Raw genomic sequence first — 14,628 nt, forward strand, 5'->3', positions numbered from 1 at the left:
TGGGATGAATTGGGAAGGGAGGGAGCATGCCCCCAAGAAGTATGAAGAGTCCCAGCTTCTACCCTGCTTGCATGCTAACAATTTAGCCTACTGCTATTTCATGGGTGCTGGTAGAAAACACAAAACTCCTGTCAGAGATGAAGGACAGTTATTACTCATGGCAATGCAGTAACCAGAGTATCAGCAATTTTTCATCTGTTCCCCATGTCTCACATCCCACAGGGCAGCACAGTGAGGGCCAGATGTCAACTGCACATACAGTGGGTTGTGCTACAGGAAAGGAACCCTAAGCTTAAGGAACCTAAATCTTTTATAATGGTCATGAGTAGGCCTGCCCTTTGCTCTGGAGGGAGACACTGTCTCTGTACTCCATGGCTATTCACTATGCAAACATCCTTGAAGAGGTAGTACAGACCAAAGTGCGGCTGGTTCCTCTCTTGCAAGGTGTACAGAAATGTGAGAGGACCATAAAGAATTATCTCCCAGCACGTGCTTCCCCATGGAGCTGTTATCTGTGGTGAATTGTGTGGATGTATGGAAGTTTTCTAATTGGACTGGATTGGGGTTAGTCTTCCAGAGAGAACAGTATGACTATGGCATTGAAATATGCCTTGAGATCAAGGCATACTCAAGAAACTACAGGTAAGTCATTACTGCTAGTACAGGCTACATTGAAGAGTAGAAGGACATGGGGCAGGGGCATGTCAAAAGAGGCCTTGTGCCAGACTAAGGAGCTTGAACTCTTCCTGGGGGCCATTATTTCCCAAAGGCTGCCCTTTGGATGGGTTGCATGTGGTGTACTCTCTGCTGTGTGCCCTGTGCCAGGTATTTTAGCAAATTCACCTCAGTTCTCACAACCAAATATGCTAGGTATTTCTATTCTTGTTTTACTAGTGAGTTGAGGCTACAGAGCTTAGTCTGGTTCACATAGCAGATGCATGACAAAAGCATGATTCTCCCCCAAGTCCATGTAAAGCACAGTTCTTATTCTTAGAACTCTCAGTGTCCTGTGAAAAGTAGACTAGAGAGAGGAGTGATGGCTGGAGGTGAACAAATAGAACCACTGACAGATTCTTATAGGATATTTTTTACTAGTCAAGAGTTGTACCTATATTTCTTATCTCTGAAATGACACTACTTACTGGGGCTGGCTGGCACACTTTCCATTCTCCTATCACAGTCTACCTGAGGTTGCCACTTTTTTTCCCTCCACTTTGCATGAACCAGAAAACCACAGACAACTGGTGCAGTTGGGCCACATGACGGGTGAGACACAGCTCCTTCATTTTTCAAATGGCATGGAATCTGAGGTAAACATAAGCTCCTGGGGGTTTTTTGTTTGTTTGTTTGGTAAATTTAATTGCATTTGATGGACAGGAGTTAAGGGTTGGGCATATGGGAACCTGAATTCACTGCAGGTTTTAAGAAAAGGACCTATAGATATTGATCACACTGAGGCAACAGTGTGTGTGCTTGCAGTTGTGCTAATGCAAACCTGTGCTGTGATCATAGGTGAGTACAATCCAGGACAAGGAAGGTTTAGTCTCACTATACACCACTTTGGTCATACTAGGTCTAGCATATTATATCTATCTCTGAATTCCACATTTTAAGAGTCAAGGTGTAGAATACATGCAGACAATAACCAAGAGGGTAAAATGTTTGAAACCAAAATAATATCAGTAACAGCAACAGCTAATCCATTCTGTAGAAGACAACACAGACTTGCAGAGGCTCAGAAAGTTTCTCAGGTCTTACAACCAGTAAATGGCAATGTAGAATTCAAATTTGGGCTTGTCTGACCTGTGCTTTATTGCTTCGTGTATATTTGTTTCCATAACCACAGCAAAAGTGGCTTCACCATTTGATTCATATCTGTCTTTGATTGTGATCAAAAGTCTATAGGAAACAGGATTTAATATCAACTGAACTTTTATATCAGGGATTCTACCACAATGCACCCAAGGAATAGTAAGTAAAAAATATACACATTCATGAAACATGGGAATGGGATGCATAAATATAACTTCTGGCATCTGAAAGTGAATCATTCTCTCTTCTTCAGCAATGGAATTATTTTCACACAAGAATTCTATTTTCATCTCTACTTGATATAATTTAAGGGAAAGAAAGGAAAAAATAGGAAATGAAAAATTTGAGGATACTGAAGAGAAGTGTAGGGAAAATCTGGAAAGGAGACCAACAGGTGAAAAAAATGTTTAGACAAAAGGCGTAGGATTTGTGGAATAAATTTACATTGCTGTGGGATTTAGAAATTTCCATCTTCCGATGGGACCTTCTGCAGATCTCCTGACCTCCAAAGAGGTAGTCATGCTGTGTTTGGTAGATGAGAAAAAAACAGAAAACTGTTGGTGGGGGCGGGAATGCTGCGCAGGAAGATATTGTCTCCAACACTTTCATGCTTCATTAGAGGCACTCCAGGGGTCCAAAGGGACTGCGGCACTCCATTTCTAGACACACCCATGCTAAGCTTTTATTTAGTACATTCATAAATCTTTTATGACTGTCCTCAAATAGTGCACCATGCCTCAACACCTTTGCATAGCACCTAGCAAAGTGCTTTGCACACAGTGGACCAGGGGGTCCCCATATTTTCGAGGGAAGAAACTGCTTTTCACTTTGTCTCCTGATGGATGAAGTGGTGCTAACAGTCTATAGTCCATGGTCCGTATGTGTGTGGTGGGGCTGATGTAGGAGTAGGGAGAGAAATGTAGGTCAAAATTAGAAGCCTCTGAATTGTATCTGCCCCACTCCCAACTCTCCTGGCCAGCATATCAAGTTTCAAGGAACGCCAAGCTCTTCACTCCCTGCCATGGGAAATGTTGGTGACATACACACAGATAGTGGCATCCACTAGCCATTGTCTGCTGAGTTAGGTTTTATAAACCAATGCTTTTCTTGATCAACTGCTCAAAGACCTCTATAAATTGGTAAGTACTTAATGTCTCATTGAAAATGCATTTTACGTCAGTGGAAAATTTCAAGTTTTTCACGATATATTGGTACACTATTACTCCTGCTCCTATTTACAGTCAATCATAGCACTAGTGGTATTTAGTAATTGCTGTTTACTCTCTGTTGGGTGGCTATATCCACACAGTTCCCCATCTCTAGCTAAGAGCTCATACACCTGTAGATTGTTGACACTAAGTACCTACACTTCCAGCAACAAATACACATATGCATTTCTCTAATTTGTAGATTGTATGGCTTTCATTGGCAAGGGATAGATACCATGTAAAGATGGTTAAGGTTAATAGGTTAGCTTTAATAATTATAATTATATAATTCTATATAGAATTATATATAATGACTCTATATAGAATTATATATATAATGATTATATATAATCATAATTATATAGACGTAGAATTTTTTGAAGTTTCTGTAAATATCAAAAGACTTTTTTGATCACTGCTAGGTGTTTTCTAGATCTCTTGGCTATAATAAGAGTTAGAGAAGAAAAGGTAAATAAATATAGGGAGATATATAAGCATATAAATAGATTAAAATAACTTTGCTTTGCTAGCATTGTTCAGAAAATTTATATTTTGGAAGATCAAATTTTTATTAACATAACTAAGACTGATGACTTAACAGGTTAGTAGTTTCCCAATATTTATTTAAAAATACTATCTACCACCCTGACTGATGTGGCTCAGTGGATTGAGTGCCAGCCTGAGAACCAAAGGGTCACTGGTTCAATTCCCAGTCTTGGGCACATGCTTGGGTTGCAGGCCTGGTCCCCAGTAGGAGGTGTTTGAGGCAACCACACAATGATGCTTCACTCCCTCTCTTTCTCTCTCTCTTCCCCTCTCTATAAATAAATAAATAAAATCTCTTTAAAAAAGAACTTCTCTTTAAAAAATTGTTTACCAATAAATACTTTTTATAAGGTAGAGCAACTTTCTTTTGTAGTGTTTTTAGTGATAACAGAACTGTAAACAAATACTGAGTAGTTTTATATGTTTTCATTTTCCAAGAAAAAGATGTACGACTATATATTTGGGAGGGGTAGGTATGACAAAAATTAGTCAATCTTAATTATGTATGTTTTAAGAATTTAATGAGATTTTAACTTTAAAGATTGATCCTCAAGTTTCCCTTAGGTTTGATGTCCACTAAGCAATCATATTTCCAGTTATGCCATGTGAATCCCATTCATCACTGAATGGCAGCAGCTAAAAAGGAATGGTAGGTACCCTGGGTACTTGCTTTCAGTTCAAAGTTCTAGCACTAGTGAAGAAGTGTTAATTTCTTCAAAGACTTCACAGCGGCCCTTTTCAGAGCCTTTCAGAGGGCAAGGAATCCTTTTCTGAGTCCCAGAGAGGTGGTTCTGCTTTATCACCTTAAGGCAGGGAAGGAGGGTGGAGCTGCCTTCTCCTCTCTCTTCTTCCACCTCAACTTCAGAAATCATACTTAGCCCTAGGAAGTCCTGACTAAAATCTCACTGGGAGTTTTCTAAGGCTGCCTCTTTTCTGATTGGGTGGAAGGAAGCAGAGAAGGAACAGGGTCAAAAGGAGGTGAGAGAGGCCTGCCCGAGCCACCAGGGCTAGAGAGCACCTCCTTCTCCCCCACTGTCATTCTCTCTCCCCTTACCCACCACAGCATACTTTCCTGTCTTTATTTGTGATCTATCTATTTCCTCTCTCTCCCCCTAGAAACCTTCACCTGGTGTACAGCAAACTGAAGATTTTCTGGCATAAAATGGACATTTAATAGGTCTTCAATGAATGAATTAAGGCATTTTGTGGACATAATCATTTCATCTGTTGATCGTTTAATATTAATGTCAAGAGAATATTCTTGAAATGTTAGTTATTTGAAATAGACTCTTCCTCTGATTTGAAATTCTAACATGTCCATATGAAATACTCTTTTTGAGGAATTTCTTTCAGGCAGCTACCTTAATCAGTATTTGAGTTAGTCAGTCAAACACGTGCTGTCTACTCAGGCACTCTGCTGGATGCTGAGAGATCAAGATGAAATGACACAGGCCCGACCCACACTAAGCTCCCAACATAACTGTGGAGACAGACATATAAACAAATGCTGACAAGGTTCTGTGATATGTGCTGTAACAGCAATGACTACACGGAGATGGGGGGCCTGGCTGGGTAGGAATGCGTTTAAGCAATGGAGAGGACAATTCAACTCAGGATATAATTTAACATATTAATTTAAATGTTATTAAAGTATTGTTAATCATTTTACATAGAGTAAAAAGTTATGACGGAAGCAAGCAGTTCTGTGCACAGCCCACCCCGCTTCTGACCAGCGCCTCCTCCAGTCTGGGCAACCACTCCAGCAGCAGCTGCATCGCTCTGGTCCTGGGACTTCCCTCCCAGCTCGCCAGGGTTGGGGCCTCAGCCCTGAATCCCATGCCTTCTTCTCTCTTGCTTATTCCTTTATTTTGCTAAAGCATGCCCTGTAGTAGATCTCCAAGAAAGGGTACTTAGGAGTTATCATTTGAGTCCTTGACTATCTGCAAATGCTTTTGCTCCACTCTCATGTTTGATTGATAAAGTGTGTTAAGATAGAGAATTCTTGATTGAAAATAATCATCCTTTAAAATTTTAAAGGCTTCCACTGTCTTCAGCCATCATTTTTCATTGGGGAGCTCTATAAACCATTCTGATTCTTAATTCTTCAAACGTGACTTGTTTTTATTCTTTGGAAGGTTTTAGGATTATCTCTTTATCCAAGGTGTTCTAGTATTTTATCATGTGCTTTGGCGTGGGTTATTTTCCATCCATCATTTCAACAACCAGTGGGCTCAGAATTTCTGACTTGTAGTTGTTGTTGTTTTTTTTTGTAAATTTCTTGATAGTAACAATTTTACTGACTTCTATCAGTTTGTAAGGTTGTCTGGTCAGGACTTCAGAACAGTTAAAGAGAAAATTATATTTTGAATAGTCATTTTCAGTTGTTCGCCTAACTTATCCCAACTTAAAATTTTGTAATATGAAATTTCAAAAGCAATGTTCTTTGCTTAAAAAGTAAAACAAATATCTTATAACAATGCCTTCCATTTATATACTTTTATAGTTTACTAAGTATTTTCACAAACTTGATATAATACTATATTTACCAGCTATTTTGAGATATTTTTAGAGATACACCACAAAAACAGTGAATAAAAATTATTTGATATTTTCTTGTTTCTATTTCTTGAAGAAATGATAGATATGTGATTTTTTCTCTATTATTTCAGCATTTTCTTTGTTCTAGATAAATTGAAGGTTATTGAAAAAAAGGCTGTCTGGTGGAGAATGTAAAAAAATGAGATAAGTAATTTGGAGGTGGAAATTGAAAATCCAAACAGAATAAAGACAAAAAAACCCTCAAAGAACTAGTAATCTGTGAGAAGAAAGAAACTAATGTTTTAGAAGACAGAAATTAAAACAAAATGTTATCCTTTATTTTTTTAAGATTTTATATATTTATTTTCAGAGAGACAGGAAGGGAGGGAGGAAGAGAGAGGGAGAGAATTATCCATGTGAGACAGAAACATCAGTTGGTTAGCTGTCACATTGTTCCCTACTAGGGACCTGGCCTGCAACCCAGGTATGTGCCCTGACCAGGAATTGAACTGGCAACCAGTTGGTTCACAGGCCAGTGCTCAATCCACTGAGCCATACCAGCCAGGGCACATTATATTTTACATACTGAGGTAAAAACAGGTCGCCGAACTTAATGGTTTTGTAAGGGCACAACTTACTGTGAGAGGATTAAGAAACGAATTCTCCACTCAAAATGCCTGAAGATGGGGAAGGTGGTTGAGTTTTCATCAGTCTTTGATTTCATCACCAAACAAATATTTCTTGGTTTCCATCCAGTTTAAGGATAGGGAAACATCTCTTATCTGGGTTTTAGGTTTCAGACTAGCTTATATGGCCTTCTAATTTATTGTGTGATGCTCACAAGAGTAAAACAAAAATAAAAAATGTTATTAAACCCATGTCTCTTTTACTAAATTATTTTTGCCTAATAAATTTATTTTAGTACGATAGAAATCCAAATCCTAGACTACATTGGCAAAAAAAGTTCTCATTTTAACTAGTAAGCTTCACTTGATTTGGAACTAACCATATACATGAAGTTCTCTTTCCAAATTTCCAGTTTTATTTGTATAGTTATTATCATTATTAAGAGTGAATTCTCTAATCTCAAATCTGAACACTTGGTTTCAAATATTATTTTCATCACTAAATTATGAAACTTCATAATTTTGAGCAAGTTGCTTAATCTCCTGAACATCAGTTTCCCCGACAGTAATATGTGCATAATAATCGGTACCTATATCACAGAGTTGTTATAAGGGCTAAATGAGATAATACATATAAACAGCTTAACAGAGTGCCTGGCATTTAATAAATAAATGTTCAATGAATGTAAATCATTTGCATTTACATATATAATGTGAAACTGACCTCCATTTTCAGTTAAACATTTAATATTACAAAAGAGCTCAGATTTTGTTTTTAGTGAATATAATAAAGATTCTTAGCTTACAAAAATGTCAGAAAAATATCTGACATAAACTTTCTTTCATGGGAACTATTGGAATCAATGCACAGGTATTCAAGAAGCTTCAAACCTACCTGTCCTACCAGAGAAGTTTACATACATATTTGTACAGTATTTATATACATCTTTTCCAGCTACCAGTGTTACATATAACAGATAGTTACCTTAGATTATAAGAATTTGACTAGTTTGATTCTAATTTGTTAGATATTTGAAGTAACCATTATCAGAGAGAAGGGTGTCTCCTGTGAGGAAAATGCTGGGCAATTTCTGAATTTATCAAATTTTGTTTCTGTATGCTGCTTTGGTAGGTCCATATATTGTGATAAACAACAACAGCTGATATAAAATTCCATGGTTTAACACACTAAGCATTTTTTATGTTTATATTATTTCCAGTGTAAATATTTGTGGTTGGTGATCCACATGGTCATTTGAGACCCAGGATCCTTTCATTTCACAGCTCCACTGGTCAGCAGGGCTTCAGACTACCTCTGCGAAGGACTGGACATCCATCCAGCAGACTGGGAAAGAGAGTGGAGGACCATGCAGGGGGTACATATGGGCCAGTTTTGGAAGTGGGCTACATCATTTCAGTACATTTTTCCATTGGCCAGAACTCACACACATGACCAAATCTTACTACTTGGGGACTGGGAATGCAGTCTACAGGAGGAGTTCCAGGAGTAAAGGAAATGGGTTTTAGTGAACATATAATCTCTGCCATAGCCTCGTTCAGAAAGTGAGGCAACAATACCCTGGGAAGCTGTCAGAGGAGGTGAAGTCAACAAGATATCATGGTCTGGTAAGAGAAAGTTTTGGTATATAGTGAGCAATACAGGAACCAGGACTGAACCCACTGCCTAGGCATACGCACTGACTGGGAATCAAACCCCTGACCTTTTTGGCTCACTGGACAACTCTCCATCCAACCAGCTGAGCCACACGGGCCAAGGCGAAGAGCTATTTATTTTCACATCATCTGTCTTCTGGAGAGACTGGCAATTTTCAAGCTCAGTGACTCCTGAGATCTTTTTTTCACAGTCCTTTCTTTGGCTTCTCCCTCCTCTCACATTTTAACTGAAGTAGCAAAGGAAAGCCAGGTGGCACCTTCAACACACGATCAGGAAATCTATTTGGCTAGATGGCTTAGTTCATTAAATACATTTACTACTTTTGGTTACCACAGGCAACAATGTTGCTAAATTTTTGCCACTGCATAGCAAGGATCACCTTTCCTCCAGTTTCCAATAAAATTTTCCTAACTTTCCTGTAAAGTCTCACTGTCAGCTTCCTCCCAGGCCACCAGGCTTTCACAGCTTCTTGTGAAAACCCTTCAGACTTTTACTAACACTCTCCCCAAGGTTCTTCTAGTTTCTTCCCATTGTTTGGTTCCTAATTTCTCTCATATGCAAGGTTTATTTTGGCAATAGCCCACATTTAGGCATCAAAATCTGAATTGGTTGTCTATTGACACATAACAAATCACCTCCTCCAATTTAGTGTCCTATCAATAAAATAACAGTAACATTTTTAATCCTTTCAATATATTACTTCTCTATGGCTGCTATAACAAATTACCACAATCACAGTGACTTCAAACAACACAGATTTATTACTTGTAGTTCGGTAGTTCAGGAGTCTGAACAGGTCTCCCTGGGCTAACCTCAGAGAACCAGCAGGGCTGCCTTCCTTTCTGGAGGCTCCAGGGGGACTCTGTTTTTCAGCTTCTGGAGGCCACCACATTCCTTCTCTGGCGCCCCTCTTTCTGCCTTCAAAGCCAGCAATAGCAGTTGAGTTCTCACATCGCTCCACCTGACCTGTGCTGCCTTCCTCTTCCACATTCAAGGACACTTGTGGTCACATGGATAATCCAGGATAGCCTCCTTAATTTAAGGAGAGCTGACGAACAACTTTAATTCCATCTGCTGCCTTGAATCCCCTTTGCTATGTACAGTAACATAGTCATGGGTTCTTGGGACTAGGACAGAGACATCTTGGAGAGGGAGTTATTATTCTGCCTATGACAGTGTATTAGAACTTTCAAGGATGTCCTAATTCAGGGTCTCTCATGAGGTCGCAGCCAAGGTGTCAGCCGGGCTTGGAAGATGCACTTCCCAGGTGACTCACCAAGTTGATGCTGGTTCTTGGTGAAAAGACTCACTCTTCCCCAACATGGGGCTCTCTTCTGCTACTTGAAAGTCCTCTAGATGTGACTATTGACTTTCCCCAGAGTGAGTGATCCAAGAGAGCAAAGCAGAAGCAGCAATGTCTTTTATGATCTAGCTTCCCAAGTCACAGACCAACCCTCCCATCATATCCCATAGGTCACAGAGTTTAACTCTGACACACTGTGTGTGTGTAGGGGGTGGTACCATACAGGGTGTGAATAGCAGAAGGACAGGCTAACTGGGGCCCTAGTAGAGGCAGGCTACCACACTGCCACACCCTTTGTGTGAAATCCTTTCTCACCACTTCCCTGCCCCCACCCACCCTCCTGTGTGTTTCCTCTGCCCAATTCTGACCTACACTACCCCTCGTTTTGCTCATTTGTTTACAGGTGACTTTCCCTTTCCATCATTTTGAGCTCATTGTGGTTAGGAGTTATGCTGTACTTAGTTCTGAATCCCTAACATCCAGCACAGTGTGGTTGAATTAAATTTCATTAGGGAAAGAAAGTCTGAGGAACAGAACTTGGAAGCAAACTCCACTCTTCTAAGGGAGCCTTGCTGAATTTGGATGGTGCCGTATTGGCATTCAAAGATTAGCTAGAGACAATCTTGAGATGGTAAAACCTTGAGGAATAAGATATCTTTACAGTATACATAAGGAACTTAAAGGTTGGGCAGTGGGTATAATAATTCTTAATCAATAATAATGATTGCTCTCCTGCCTTGAATAAAATTGAAAATTGGCAACCATGCTGATTACCTGCAGTTGTTCTAATTGTCTATTTGCACAGGGAGACTCCCCCCTCTAAACAAGTTGTTCTTGGTCTGTCAACCTTGGACAGTGTGATAAGAACTAAAAACTGAGTGTGATTATTTGCCTATGTAGGCCCCATTCTTTCTCTCCAAGCATCTCTACATACCAGGGAGACTGTCAACAACTCCTCTAAAGACAGGACTTAATTTAGATCCCTAATATTTCAGTTTCCAGCCATCATGAGTTCTCTCCTTCCTGAAGAGCAGCATGAAAGTCTACGAGGGCATATGCTGTTTGTTCTGTGAGTTTTCCAAACTGTGTATTAATCTAGACTCTCTAGAGAATTTGGTATTAGTGAAAATTATTGCAGCATCCTGTGTTAGTGAAAAGGGTTTTAAATTAGCTTGAATTTCTTAATAGAAACCAGAGAGACTTCTGGGTAATACATGAATTGAAAGAAAAGAATCTGCCAGTGTCTGGCCAAGAGGTGACCCCTGTAAAGACATATTTGTTAGTTGTGAATGACAGAGGTTACAGAGCCAGCCAGGACCATTTCTAAAGTGTTAAGCTGACCTTAGGTAACAAGGTCATGAGGTCAGTAAGGGTCAGGATTGGTTGAGCAGAACTCTTTGCCTTTTGTGGGGAGCTTTTAAAAGGCTTCAACTTTCTTTCCCTCCCTCTCTTCTTTCTGGTTTCTCCCTGTATATGCGTTTTCTAAAAGCCACCATGATTTTAAAACTGACTTGCTGGTTGACCTCCTAGTCTAGGGGCACACAGATAACCAGATGCTGGGGTTCAGACACCTTTCTGTTTGGAAGAGTGGCCAAAGCCATTAAGCCTGTCTTAATGAATATCCTAGCCCTCTTGCTACCTGTAAGAATTGTTTAAATATGATGTGGCTTCCAGTTCTTGGCTTTATTTCCTTTGGTTTCTCTGAGTATATGAGTTTGAACTGGTATCTTTGATGATCTTGAGCAAGTCATCAAAAAGTTTGGGACTCATTTTTCTCATCAACAAAGTGAGAAATTTGGACAGCATGATATGGTCTTGCTTCTCATTTTGTTAGTCTGGGTAGTTCAAATGTGTATGCTTTTTTCCCCCTTTATTAGTAATGAATTAAAGACAAATCTTATTCTGTTTTCTGTATTATCTCTTTGGGAACAAGGACACTAGATTACTTTTGTTCTTATAAACTATTCTCTATGCATAATTGTCTGTATTCTAGAAGGTGGAGTAAGTCATTTGTATACCTACTAACCATTTGTCTTCATCCCAAGAACTTTAATATAAGCTTCTAAGACTTTGCACATGATATGTGCTCAGCACATGGTTATATTTGGTTTCTCTGGCAGTGTAACTGTATATTACTTATGTAAGCTTCTCTACTTTACCACAGTATTTTGGACAATGATTTCTTCATAAAAGAACTTTGTCTTCCTCCCTCCCCTCCCCCACCCCGAATGTTTTAAGGCACGTTTGGACAGGCATCTTTTAAATAGAGAAATTCAGTGTTTTGCTCACATATATCTTAAATGATTAAGGGATATTTCTTCCTCATTAACTTCTCTCCATAAATTTGAAAAGGAAATCAAGACCTCACCAGAATTCCCCTCTACCTCCACACTTCCTCTTTCCCTTTCTTTGGAAAATCTGCTGGAATCTGGGTCTGATTTTTGAATATTTTCCAGGCTTCCAGCTGCAGTGATCTCAGCTCCCTGAAACTGCAGTTGGTCACAGCATCAGGAGGCACCCAGAGGAGGCTGCTCCAGTGGCTGGAGGTTCAAAAGCACCCCCCACCCACACACCCACACACACCCTGCTGTGTTTGCTTGCTGAGGGCTTGGGGCAGGCGTATGGGCAGTTCTGGCTGCCAGATGCTCACCTAGTTCCTTCTGCCTCTGTTTCAGGGGGAAAATAACCAGGGAAAACAAGGAAATGACTGTGTTAATGATTGCGGTGCCACCAAAATCTAGAGTATATGCTGGAGGAACAGGACATGGGGAGGGAATGCCCTGAGAACCTGATTGGGAAGTATAAATTTGTTTCTATTTGATTCAGTTATTAAAAAGCAAAACTTAGGCGGGGGGAGGGGTATAAGGGGACTAAATGGTATTGGAAAATATAATAAAGATTAAATTTTTAAAAAATCAACTGAAAAAATTTTAAAGATCCTATTGGCTTTATTCAATGAGTCATGAATTGGTCAGTATCCCATGTAGCCGATGGAAAGGACCTCTGAGGAGTTACACAAAATGAAAGACCTGTGTAGGCAGAAGGGAGCAGGAACAAGAAGTTACACTAGCGGAAAGCAGATTGGTTGTGGCAAGGTCACTTTCCTAGGGGATGGCAGTGCTCTGTCATGCCCAAGACTGTAATTAAGTTTGGTGATGTGAGTCTTAGCACAAGTGGCTCCTTTTTGGCCTGTTAAAATTGTTTTTAAAACACAATTCAACGAATATTTGTATGAGTAAAACGCTGTAATGTGAGCATGGGGGTGCATATAATATGCAAGAAACATAAGATGTGGGTCTACAATCTAGTGGACATGGAAGAAACGCTCATGAGAATAGAGAGAGGAAGCCATTCTGATGGGATGACTTCAAGAAGCCTTCGTGTATGAGGTAGCATTTTAGCCTGGTGTTAAAGAATGGGTGTAATTTCATGTACAGATTTTGCTGGGGGGGAGGAATGCCTATTCCTAGGTGGAAAAAAACAACAACAGGAAAACAACTTGAAGAAAATCCTAGAGGAGGCAACATATGATGAGAGGCAGATGGGAAGGAATTAGTGAGTAGGTTTTGAACAATTAAATTTTAGTTTGAATAATCATATTGAGGAAGAGAAATGTAAAATTATAATTAATAGCTGGATGGAGAGCAGAAGAAAATTTAAAAACAAGATCACTTTGGAGGCTTAGTTTAAAATTACTTTTAAGAGAACAGTAATGTAGGTACATGGCAAAAACCACTTTGGATGATACAGAACATATTGGACAAACCTCCGTAGTATTTTAGACATTATTAGGATTAGGGTAGAGTTTGGAAAAGGGAGGGTAATACTCTCATATGGGATAATAATTCTTATATTTAGGATTATTATAAGAGGGAAGAAGATAATTTAGGTAAAAAGCTTACTATTAGGCCAAATCCCTAAATGGTAGTTGTTATTATTTTTAAATGTTTTGTGTTTATTGCTCTTAAAGTTATATGAAATTTAACTAAGTACAAAAAAAAAAAAACAAGACTTAAAAAGTCCTTGGCCTTGAGAAGAGGGAGGAGGAAACTATCAAAACATAACCTTGAACATTTGGAGAATGATGTGCTATGCACCAAGAGTGCACATGGGGATCTGGGCACTCTGGTCCCCAGCAGGCCCTGTCCTCCAGCCTTGTGCTCTAAGCTTGACCAACTTCTGCAACAGTTGGAAACCACTTCTGTTTCCCTATCAGTTTCCTACCCATCCCTCTAAGCCTGGGCCAATGCCAGACCCTTCCTCAAGGCTTTTCCCTCCCACCAATCAGTGTTTCCTCTGGGCACTCACCACCCGTTGCCTGTACTTTGAGTACCCAAATCTTCCTGTATATGTCTACCCCATTGAACTCTTCTGGGTCCCTTGCACTTAGTGGTTACCCAAGAAGCATTCACTAAAATAAAATGTGACAATAGTGAGTTTAAAGTTTACTATAGATGAATTGTATTGTAGGTGTTGGGGATAGCCCTCAACCTCAGATGTATAAAAAAGTAAATTTACTTTTCTCTAAGTCCTATTCCCTTCTCTCAGGGTGACAGAAATTTAAGGCAGTCAGGGAGTCTCTCCTGCTTTTCCCTAGGACTTGATATAAGCTCTGGAGGCTCATCCAGAGCTTTGTTGTACTCAGCCTTTTCATCTACACAGCTGACGGTTGAGGGGTCCCTTGTTCTTTGATTCTTCTCTGTGCTTCTCAGGCTGAAGGGAATTCATTCCACACCCCAATCCCTGTTCTGGTGCTGTGTGGGCCCAGCTGCTCTGACACTCACACAGCCAGGCCCACTCTGGCACCCTGGACTGTGCTGCCTCTGGGGCCTACCAGAGGACTGGGGACAAGCGTTCTCTGCTCTCAGCTTGCCCAAACCCATCTGTGGTTTCTATTGTCATTCTCACTGCCACCCTCCA

This window comes from Phyllostomus discolor, chromosome 1, assembly GCF_004126475.2.
Source record: "Phyllostomus discolor isolate MPI-MPIP mPhyDis1 chromosome 1, mPhyDis1.pri.v3, whole genome shotgun sequence".
NCBI lineage: Eukaryota > Metazoa > Chordata > Mammalia > Chiroptera > Phyllostomidae > Phyllostomus > Phyllostomus discolor.